A 12518-nucleotide genomic window follows, 5' to 3' on the forward strand; every position below is an offset into this window, starting at 1 on the left:
CATGCACTATTCAGTGTCCCCTCGACGATCACCAGTGGTGTACGGCCAGTGTAGGAGATCGCTCCCCACACCATGATGCCGGGTGTTGGCCCTGTGTGCCTCGGTCGTATGCAGTCCTGATTGTGGCGCTCACCTGCACGGCGCCAAACACGCATACGACCATCATTGGCATCAAGGCAGAAGCGACTCTCATCGCTGAAGACGACACATCTCCATTCGTCCCTCCATTCACGCCTGTCGCGACACCACTGGAGGCGGGCTGCACGATGTTGGGGCGTGAGCGGAAGACGGCCTAACGGTGTGCGGGACCGTAGCCCAGCTTCATGGAGACGGTTGCGAATGGTCCTCGCTGATACCCCAGGAGCAACAGTGTCCCTAATTTGCTGTTAAGTGGCGGTGCGGTCCCCTACGGCACTGCGTAGGATCCTACGGTCTTGGCGTGCATCCGTGCGTCGCTGCGGGTCCGGTCCCAGGTCGACGGGCACGTGCACCTTCCGCCGACCACTGGCGACAACATCGATGTACTGTGGAGACCTCACGCCCCACGTGTTGAGCAATTCGGCGGTACGTCCACCCGGCCTCCCGCATGCCCACTATACGCCCTCGCACAAAGTCCGTCAACTGCACATACGGTTCACGTCCACGCTGTCGCGGCATGCTACCAGTGTTAAAGACTGCGATGGAGCTCCGTATGCCACGGCAAACTGGCTGACACTGACGGCGGCGGTGCACAAATGCTGCGCAGCTAGCGCCATTCGACGGCCAACACCGCGGTTCCTGGTGTGTCCGCTGTGCCGTGCGTGTGATCATCGCTTGTACAGCCCTCTTGCAGTGTCCGGAGCAAGTATGGTGGGTCTGACACACCGGTGTCAATGTGTTCTTTTTTCCATTTCCAGGAGTGTAGATATACTAGGGGTCAGTGAAGTAAAGTGGAAGGAAGACAAGGATTTCTGGTCAGATGAGTATCGGGTAAAATCAACAGCAGCAGAAAATGGTATAACAGGTGTAGGATTAGTTATGAATAGGAAGGTAGGGCAGAGGGTGTGTTACTGTGAACAGTTCAGTGACCGGGTTGTTCTAATCAGAATCGACAGCAGACCAACACCGACAACGATAGTTCAGGTATACATGCCGACGTCGCAAGCTGAAGATCAACAGATAGAGAAAGTGTATGAGGATATTGAAAGGGTAATGCAGTATGTAAAGGGCGACGAAAATCTAATAGTCATGGGCGACTGGAATGCAGTTGTAGGGGAAGGAGTAGAAGAAAAGGTTACAGGAGAATATGGGCTTGGGACAAGGAATGAAAGAGGAGAAAGACTAATTGAGTTCTGTAACAAGTTTCAGCTAGTAATAGCGAGTACCCTGTTCAAGAATCACAAGAGGGGGAGGTATACTTGGAAAAGGCCGGGACATACGGGAAGATTTCAATTAGATTACATCATGGTCAGACAGAGATTCCGAAATCAGATACTGGATTGTAAGGCGTACCCAGGAGCAGATATAGACTCAGATCACAATATAGTAGTGATGAAGAGTACGCTGAAGTTCAAGACATTAGTCAGGAAGAATGAATACACAAAGAAGTGGGATACGGAAGTACTAAGGAATGACGAGATACGTTTGAAGTTCTCTAACGCTATAGATACAGCAATAAGGAATAGCGCAGTAGCCAGTACAGTTGAAGACGAATGGACATCTCTAAAAAGGGCCATCACAGAAGTTGGGAAGGAAAACATAGGTACAAAGAAGGTAGCTGCGAAGGAACCATGGGTAACAGAAGAAATACTTCAGTTGATTGATGAAAGGAGGAAGTACAAACATGTTCCGGGAAAATCAGGAATACAGAAATACAAGTCGCTGAGGAATGAAATAAATAGGAAGTGCAGGGAAGCTAAGACGAAATGGCTGCAGGAAGAATGTGAAGACATCGAAAAAGATATGATTGTCGGAAGGACAGACTCAGCATACAGCAAGGTCAAAACAGCCTTTGGTGACATTACAAGCAATGGTGGTAACATTAAGAGTGCAACGGGAATTCCACTGTTAAATGCAGAGGAGAGAGCAGATAGGTGGAAAGAATGCATTGAAAGCCTCTATGAAGGTGAAGATTTGTCTGATGTGATAGAAGAAGAAACAGGAGTCGATTTAGAAGAGATAGGGGATCCAGTATTAGAATCGGAATTTAAAAGAGCTTTGGAGGACTTACGGTCAAATAAGGCAGAAGGGATAGATAACATTCCATCAGAATTTCTAAAATCATTGGGGAAAGTGGCAACAAAACGACTATTCACGTTGGTGTGTAGAATATATGAGTCTGGCGATATACCATCCGACTTTCGGAAAAGCATCATCCACACAATTCCGAGGACGGCAAGACCAGACAAGTGCGAGAATTATTGCACAATCAGCTTAACAGCTCATGCATCGAAGCTGCTTACAAGAATAATATACAGAAGAATGGAAAAGAAAATTGAGAATGCGTTAGGTGACGATCAGTTTGGCTTTAGAAAAAGTAAAGGGACGAGAGAGGCAATTCTGACGTTACGGCTAATAATGGAAGCAAGGCTAAAGAAAAATCAAGACACTTTCATAGGATTTGTCGACCTGGAAAAAGAGTTCGACAATATAAAATGGTGCAAGCTGTTCGAGATTCTGAAAAAAGTAGGGGTAAGCTATAGGGAGAGACGGGTCATATACAATATGTACAACAACCAAGAGGGAATAATAAGAGTGGATGATCAAGAACGAAGTGCTCGTATTAAGAAGGGTGTAAGACAAGGCTGTAGCCTTTCGCCCCTACTCTTCAATCTGTACATCGAGGAAGCAATGATGGAAATAAAAGAAAGGTTCAGGAGTGGAATTAAAATACAAGGTGAAAGGATATCAATGATACGATTCGCTGATGACATTGCTATCCTGAGTGAAAGTGAAGAAGAATTAAATGATCTGCTGAACGGAATGAACAGTATAATGAGTACACAGTATGGTTTGAGAGTAAATTGGAGAAAGACGAAGGTAATGAGAAGGAGTAGAAATGAGAACAGCGAGAAACCTAACATCAGGATTGATGGTCACGAAGTCAATGAAGCTAAGGAATTCTGCTACCTAGGCAGTAAAATAACCAATGACGGACGGAGCAAGGAGGACATCAAAAGCAGACTCGCTATGGCAAAAAAGACATTTCTGGCCAAGAGAAGTCTAACAATATCAAATACCGGCCTTAATTTGAGGAAGAAATTTCTGAGGATGTACGTCTGGAGTACAGCATTGTATGGTAGTGGAACATGGACTGTGGGAAAACCGGAACAGAAGAGAATCGAAGCATTTGAGATGTGGTGCTATAGACGAATGTTGGACTGATTAGGTGGACTGATAAGGTAAGGAATGAGGAGGTTCTACGCAGAATCGGAGAGGAAAGGAATATGTGGAAAACACTGATAAGGAGAAGGGACAGGATGATAGGACATCTGCTAAGACATGAGGGAATGACTTCCATGGTACTAGAGGGAGCTGTAGAGGGCAAAGCAATTGGAATACGTCAAGCAAATAATTGAGGACGTAGGTTGCAAGTGCTACTCTGAGATGAAGAGGTTAGCACAGGAAATGAATTCGTGGCGGGCCGCATCAAACCAGTCAGTAGACTGATGACAAAAAAAAAAGGGGATGAGTTCAATTAAGGAAAGAGAGAGAATGTAAGATAAACGGACTCATTTATTAAAAAGCTGAGAATCGAACAATAATACAACCTGTAACGGAACTGAAATGATGGTGGGCTGACAGTAATTTGGAGCCCGCGCGTTGGAAATGCGCCAGGGAGACTGCCAGGGAGTGCACCCTGATGCCATCTATTGGCGAAATTGGGAATTAGCGCTACCTGTCAGACAATGCACTAAGCTCTCGGAGTAAAATGTATTTTTTTCTTAGTAATTATAAGTTATTACTGTATAATTTAATGTTGTAAAGCGCTAGTAGCAAATTATTATCACTGGTATTAACTCCAGGGTAGTAAATATAAATATTCTTAAATACTAAATGATTTCGGTAAAAAGGTGGTAGGAGAACGTCCCCATTCTTGGTGATACGAGCGTAGCTAGGGGTAGCTGGAGACACAGGGACTGAACAATGGAATGGCCTGGGGAGTGTTGACGTGATCGGACGTGTGTAACTGTGCTCACGCAAAAGTGATTGTGCAACAGTGAAGAGGCGAATATCGTCGCCGTTTGTGGAGTAGAACCCGACGAATGGTTGTCGAAGCTGCCTCTATGCCACTGTGGCTGACTGTAAGAGTTCCAGCGCCCAGGTTTTATGGCGGACGTGCAGTAGCTTATACGAGTGCTACAGCTCGTAGTTCCAGCCGCCATTAAGGGCATGAGGCGTGAAGAGCTGCGTTAGCCACATGCATCTCACCACCAGCACCGACACGTCTACCCAAGGCAAGACTGCTTGCAATTGTTAAGTCTAACTTTGTATACATGTAAAAGGAGAATACCAGTTTTCTTTTATGCAAGTGCAGAGGACAGAATATAGTAATGAGTAAAATTACGACGCATGTTGTTCATTGTAAAGTGTAGTAACATCAAACATAGTATAGTGAAATCAGACTGAGGCCACCATCGCCTGTTTCATTTACAATTCTTTTGGTTGTAGAATACTTTGGCGTATGAGAATGCTGAAAAGAGCAATGGTCACACCAGAATGAGTCTCCTATTTATAGTTACTTAAATTTTTCTGAGTAACCTTTCAAGTAAAGTCACTTAACTAATTCTGCATCAATTGTCCAAAGAGTAATATCCAAAATCATTAAATAAGTTGAAGGATAGAATTTTGTTAACCCAAGTTGCAAAAACTGTCTTGGTAGTAATTACCAAGCCAACTCACAGAAATTGAGAGAGTATTTGCTTTGTAGAATCATCTAGAATGATCAGAAATAGTAATATTCAGAATTAAGTTTAAATTCAACTCAAGCCATTTCACTTTGAAACGAGCCAAAAATTGATTTATTCTTTTGCTCCTACAGAGCTGGCGACCGTAGTTATAAGTATTTTCAGGAGGATTCGACGGTAAGTCTGCTGCTCTCGTCGTGCTGATAGGATTATCCACTGCTGCTAGCAGTGGTGATTGGATACATAAGCTCACTACCAAGTTAAGTGGGTCAGGTAGGCAGTGTTACCGTGTGAACTGTAGGGCACTGTAGGCCGTGGATCGAACCCGTTCAATCATCACAGCTCTTAGGGAAATAGTCAGGTTAGGAGTGTACTAATCATTAGGTAAATACTGGTGAGTAACGGTCAAAAATGTATACGCAAGTGAATTTAGCAAGGTCCACGTAGCACCTAGTTAATGTGGTGCAATGGCGAGGGTAGGGGTGGAGTAAAAGTGAGCTGAGCTTGTGGCAGCTGTGCTGTATTCAAATATTAACAACGTGAATTCACTACTACCGCTTACCATTAGGACTGAGCTATTTACAGTTGAAATACGTAGCAGTAAGCGCAAAGGCGTGACAGCTACAAGTCCGTATTGGTTTTATACATACGGAATTAGGAAGCGGGTCATTCCGTCAGTGGAGGGGGTTAAAAACAACCGAGTCAGTTGAGAACATACCCCATTTACTGATGGAAAGATTCGGCGTTCGGTCGCAAACCAAATGAGGGTGGGGGAAGAAAGATTCGAGTTCAGCAGCCTGCCCCAACGTACGTTCATAACACGCCACGATAGCAGGAGGAAAGGAATTTTAGTAACTATCGCCGTATCATCAAATAGAATCCCATTTATAAAGGAAGAGGTTTCAGGCGTGCAACGACCACCACCAGGAATTAGCCAAAGACTGAGAAGAATCGCTCGGTAGCCTCCCGTACTAAAGCAATAAAACCCGCAAGACGCGAAACTATTCACAACGACCTATCAGATTCCCTCTTGGCCTCAGGGCGCGAATCTACAGTGCACGTCGGCGCTCGTGCTTACCGAACTTCATTTCCTGGAAGCGGCACCTTCGGTCTCCGGCACGGCCACACTACAACTGCCCTGCTGCCCCTTTGTCCACTATCCACCCGCGGAGGGCGGTTGGCGCCTACCCGCGGAAAACGCGCACCTGAACTGGCCAATCATAGGGCCGGAATTTCACAGGAAGGCGACCTCGCGACGTTAAAATTGAGCAGAAATGGCGTTTACAAGGTTGGTAAGGCAGGTTGGGAAACTGAGAACAGGAAAAACTCTGGCCACTACTGAATGTTCAAACGACACCACGTGTTATCCTGACGATCGGAAAAGGGATGGGAAACGGGAAACCATCATGGCTGCTAGGAAGACTGCAGCCTCGCCCATAAATAAAGACAATTTCTAGCGCCAAGCTTCTCTCACAGATCAGTGTGAGACAACCTGTAAAACTCGTCAAATAAATCAGGCAACCCATAGAAATTATTAATATTACCTGAATTATTATCTTACCGAGTACCAGAATGCTGGGATTAGAAATATGAAATACGAGCACTGAATGGTGAATGGAGTGCACATCTTTCAATGTCTTACAATCCAACGTGTTATTTCAGAATCTTTGTCGGACCATGATGTAATCTACTGAAATCATCCCATATCATCTGACATTTTCCAAGTATTCCTCCTCTAAGTTCGATTCTTGAGCAGCATATTCGCTATTACTAGCTGAAATTTGTTACAGAACTCACTTACTCTTTCTCTTCTGTCATTTATAGCCCCAAACCCATATTCTCCTGTAACCTTTCCTTCCACTCCTTCTCCTCCAACAGCATTCCAGCCCCTCATGACTATTAGATTTTCATCTCCCTTTACGTATTATATTACCTTTCAGTATCCTCATATACTTTCCCAACCTCTTCATCTTCAGCTTGCTATGTTGGCATGTATACCCTGACTATTGTTGTCTGTGTCGGTTTTCTGTCGACTTTGATAAGAACAATCGTATTACTGAACTGTGCACAATAACACACTCTGTGCCCTACCTTCCCATTCATAACGAATCCTACTCCCGTTGTACCATTTTCTGCTGCTGTTGATATTACCATATACTCATCTGACCAAAATCCTTGTCTTCTTCCCATTTCAATCACTGACCCCTACTACATCTAGATTGAGCGTTTGCATTTCCCTTTTCAGATTTTCTAGCTTCCCTACCACGTTCAAGCTTCTGACGTTCCACTCCCCGACTCATGGAACGTTATCTTTTGTTTTTGAAACAATTATTTTGCATGGTCACGCCGCCTCCTCCCCACCACCCTCGTCTTGGCAGTTCCCTCCCGGAGCTCAGAATGAGGGACAATTGCAGAACCTTTTGCAAATGCAGACATCGTCATGATACTTTTAGAGTTACAGGCATCATGTCCTCTGGATACAGGTTATGTGGCTTTAATGCAGTGGTTGTCATTGCCTTTTGCATCCTCATGCCGTTGATCACTGCTGATTCTTCTGCCTTCTGATGGGCAGTTTGCCACCCCAAGGACAAGTAAGTGCCCTGAAACTCTGTCTGCTCCTCCCCCTCTTTGACAAGGCCATTGGCAGAATGAGTGTGACCTCTTGTGCAGAAAGACTGCGGCCGGCAACGATGATTATTAATCAAAATTTATGCGGTGGCGGGGTTCGAACCCGGAACTGAGAAAGTTTTGATTACTTGTCAAAACTCAACCCACTGACCAAAGTTGCAATGTACTTTCGTCATAACAAGTTTTTAAATACAAAACCTGTGTTTTATGTTGCATCATATTAAAAAATCGACTTTTTATGAAGTCAAGCAAATTTAAAATTGAAACCAGTGATAAATACAACTTATATTGCCTTCTAGATAAATGAAATTACAATGAAATTGCTGCATACAGGCGTTGATATAAGTCATAGGTGACAGTTGAAAATGTGTGCCCCGACCGGGACACGAATCCAGGATCTTCCATGGCAGACGCTCTTTCCATCTGAGCCACCGAGGACGCAGTGGATAGCGGGACTGTAGGGACTTATCTCTGGCACGCCTCCCTTGAGACCCACATTCCCAACTTATTGTGCCGCACTATATTCATATAGCCCCTGCCCATTATACTCTTTACTCGAGACTTGTTGCCGATTCCCATAAGAGTTCGGGCACTGTTTTTGCATCCGAACAGAAGAAGATGATCAAATGGCCAGTGAGCCTTAACTACCTCGTATATACAGGGTGAGTCACCTAACGTTACCGCTGGATATATTTCGTAAACCAAATCAAATACTGACGAACTGATTCCACAGACCGAACGTGAAGAGAGGGGCTAGTGTAATTGTTTAATACAAACCATAAAAAATGCACGGAAGTATGGTTTTTAACACAAACCTACGTTTTTTAAATGGAACCACGTTAGTTTTGTTAGCACATCTGAACATATAAACAAATACGTAATCGGTGCCGTTTGTTGCATTGTAAAATGTTAACTACATCCGGAGATATTTAACCTAAAGTTGACGCTTGAGTACCACTCCGCTGTTCGATCGTGTGTATCGGAGAGCACCGAATTACGTAGGGATCCAAAGGGAACGGTGATGGACCATAGGTACAGAAGAGACTGGAACAGCACATTACGTCCACATGCTAACACCTATTTATTGGTCGTTTTCACTGACGCACATGTACATTACCATGACGTGGAGGACGCATAAATTGGCCAACCCGTCCTCTTGATCTTACACCTCTGGACTTCCGTCTGTGGGGTACGTTAAAGGAGAATGTGTACCGCGATGTGCCTACAACCCCAGAGGATATGAAACAACGTATTGTGGCAGCCTGCGGCGACATTACACCAGATGTACTGCGGCGTGTACGACATTCATTACGCCAGAGATTGCAATTGTGTGCAGCAAATGATGGCCACCACATTGAACATCTATTGGCCTGACATGTCGGGACACACTCTATTCCACTCAGTAATTGAAAACGGAAACCACTTGTGTACGTGTACCTCACCCCTCATCGTAATGTACATGTACGTCAGTGAAAAAGACCAATAAAAATGTATTAGCATGTGGACGTAATGTGCTGTTCCAGTCTCTCCTGTACCTACGGTCCATCACCGTTTCCTTTGGATCCCTACGTAATTCGGTGCTCTCCGATACACACGATCGAACAGCGGAGGAGTGGTACTCAAGCGTCAACTTTAGGTTACGATATCTCCGGATGTAACTAACATTTTACAATGCAACAAACGGCACTGATTACGTATTTGTTTATATGTTCAGATGTGCTAACAAAACTAACGGGGTTCCATTTAAAAAAACGTAGGTTTGTGTTAAAAAACATAGTTCCGTGCATTTTTTTATGGTTTGTATTAACCAATTACACTAGCCCCTCTCCTCACGTTCGGTCTGTGAAATCGGTTCGTCAATATTTGATGTGGTTTACGAAATATATCCAGCGGTAATGTTAGGTGACTCACCCTGTATAGACACAGGGTGGTCCATAGATCCTGACAGGGACAAATATCTCACGAAATAAGCGTCAAACGAAAAAACTACAAAGAACGAAACTTGTCTACCGTGAAGGCGGAAACCAGATGTCGCTATGGTTGGCCAGCTAGAAGGCCCTGTCGTAGGTCAAACGGAAATCAACTGCGTTTTTTAAATTAGGAACCCCCATTTTTTATTACATATTCATGTAGTATGTAAAGAAATATGAATGTTTTCGTTGGCCACTTTTTTCGCTTTGTGATAGATGGCGCTGTAATAATCTCAAACATATGGCTCAAAAATTTAGACGAACAGTTGGTAACAGGTAGGTTCTTTAAATTAAAATATAGAACGTAGGTACGTTTTAACATTTTATTTCGGTTGTTCCAGTGTGATACATGTACCTTTGTGAACTTATCATTTCTGAGAACGCATGCTGTTACAGCGTGATTACCTGTAATTACCACATTAATGCAATAAGTGCTCAAAATGATGTCCGTCAACCTCAATGCGTTTGGCAATACGTGTAACGACATTCCTCTCAACAGCGAGTAGTTCGCCTCCCGTAAAGTTCGCACAATCATTGACAATGCGCTGACGCCTGTTGTCAGGCTTGTCGGTGGATCACGATAGCAAATATCCTTTCCCCACAGAAAGAAATCAGGAGACGTCAGATCCAGTGAACGTGCGGGCCATGGTATGGTGCTTTGACGACCAATCAACCTGACATGAAATATGCTATTCAGTACCGCTTCAACCGCACGCGAGCTATGTGCCGGACATCATTCATGTTGGAAGTACATCGCCATTCTGTAATGCACCGAAACATCTTGTAGTAACATCGGTAAAACATTACGTAGGAAATCAGCATACATTGCACCATTTACATTGCCACCGATAAAATGGAGGCCAATTATACTTCCTCCCACAATGCCGCAACATACATCAACCCGCCAAGGTCGTTGATGTTCCACTTTTTGCAGCCATCGTGGATTTTCTGTTGCCCAATAGTGCGTATTATACCGGTTTACGTTACCGTTGTTGGTGAATGATGCTTCGCCGCTAAATAGAACGCGTGCAAAAAATCTGTCATCGTCCCGTAATTTCTCTTGTGCCCAGTGGCAGAACTGTACACGACGTTCAAAGATGTCGCCATACAATTCTTGGTGCATAGAAATATGGTATGGGTGCAATCGATGTTGATGTAGCATTCTCAACACCTAGGTTTTTCAGATTCCCGATTCTCGCGCAGTTTGTCTGCTGCTGATGTGTGGAATAGCCGCGACAGCAGCTGAAACACCTACTTGGGCATCATCATTTGTTGTAGGTCGTGGTTGACGTTTCACATGTGGCTGACCACTTTCTGTTTCCTTAAATAACGTAAGTATCCGGTGAACGGTCCGGACACTTGGATGATGTCGTCCAGGATACCGAGCAGCATACATAGCACACGCCCGTTGGGCATTTTGATCGGAATAGCCATACATCAATACGATATCGACGTTTTCCGCAATTGGTAAACGGTCCATTTTAACATGGGTAATGTATCACGAAGCAAATACCGTCCGTACTGGCGGAATGTTACGTGGTACCACGTACTTATACGTTTGTGACTATTACAGCCCCATCTAACACGAAGCGAAAAAATTGTTCTCACTAAAACATTCATATTTCTTTACGTATTACACGAATATGTAATAAAAAATGATGTTTCCTGTTTTAAAAAACGCAGTTAATATGCGTTTGATCTACGGCAGCGCCATCTAGCGGGCCAACCATAGCGCCATCTTGTTTCCCCCTTAAAGGTAGACGAGTTTCGTTCTTTGTAGTTTTTTCGTTTGATGCTTATTTCGTGAGGTATTTTTCCCGGTGGCTATCAATGCACCACCCTATATATATATATATATCAAAAAGTCAGTATAAATTTGAAAACTTAATAAACCACGGAATACTGTAGATAGAGAGGTAAAAATTGACACACATGCTTGGAATGACATGGGGTTTTATTAGAACCAAAAAAAAAACAAAGTTCGCAAAATGTCCGACAGATCGTTTGCGCGCGTCGTTTGGTGATGATCGTGTGCTCAGCCGCCACTTTCGTCGTGCTTGGTCTCCCAGGTCCACAGACCACAGTCCGTGCGATTATTGGCTTTGGGGTTACCTGTAGTCGCAAGTGTATCGTGATCGACCGACATCTCTAGGGATACTGAAAGACAACATCCGACGCCAGTGCCTCACCATAACTCCGGACATGCTTTACAGTGCTGTTCAGAACATTATTCCTCGACTACAGCTATTGTTGAGGAATGATGATGGACATATTAAGCATTTCCTGTAAAGCACATCATCTTTGCTTTGTCTTACTTTGTTATGATAATTATTGCTATTCTGATCAGATGAAGCGCCATCTGTGGTACATTATTTGAACTTTTGTAATTTTTCGGTTCTAATAAAACCCCATGTCATTCCAAGCATGTGTGTCAATTTTTACCTCTCTATCTACATTACTCCCTGATTAATTTAGTTTTGAAATTTATATTGACTTTTTGATCACTCGGTATGTATATATCTTTAATATGGTATACCATTCCACTTAAGAGGTATTTGCTGTGTGAGTTTAAAGTCCATAGTCCTTTTTTGTGCTGTTATTTGTTTCAACGCCTAGCATCTACTGCTACGTGTACCCACTTTAAAATAACTCTTGCTGCAGATGACAAATTTGAGCGCAATGCGTATTTTGGTGTAAAGTAAGAATCGTATCACCGATGCACGTTGTAAGAGGTAACACAGAGGGTTATTGTCTCGGAAACAGCGGTCCCCGCTCTAATTTCCGGGAAAATAACGTCGTAAATCTGCCGTGATGAAGCGGGCGCTCGCTTTATAGCTGCAGAGGAAAGAACGGAGGAGCCGAGAGGGGAGCTGTGATCTTCACTCCCAAACCATTTCGCTGCTCCTCACGTAGCTGAATTACGTCCGGGAAGAAATGTACTGTCCTCCAAGTCTTACAAGCGAGTTCTCACGTAGGAGAAACATTTCTGTTGACAACGCTGCTGCTTCTCAAACTGCTACTCACACCACATCAG

This window comes from Schistocerca cancellata, chromosome 1, assembly GCF_023864275.1.
Source record: "Schistocerca cancellata isolate TAMUIC-IGC-003103 chromosome 1, iqSchCanc2.1, whole genome shotgun sequence".
NCBI lineage: Eukaryota > Metazoa > Arthropoda > Insecta > Orthoptera > Acrididae > Schistocerca > Schistocerca cancellata.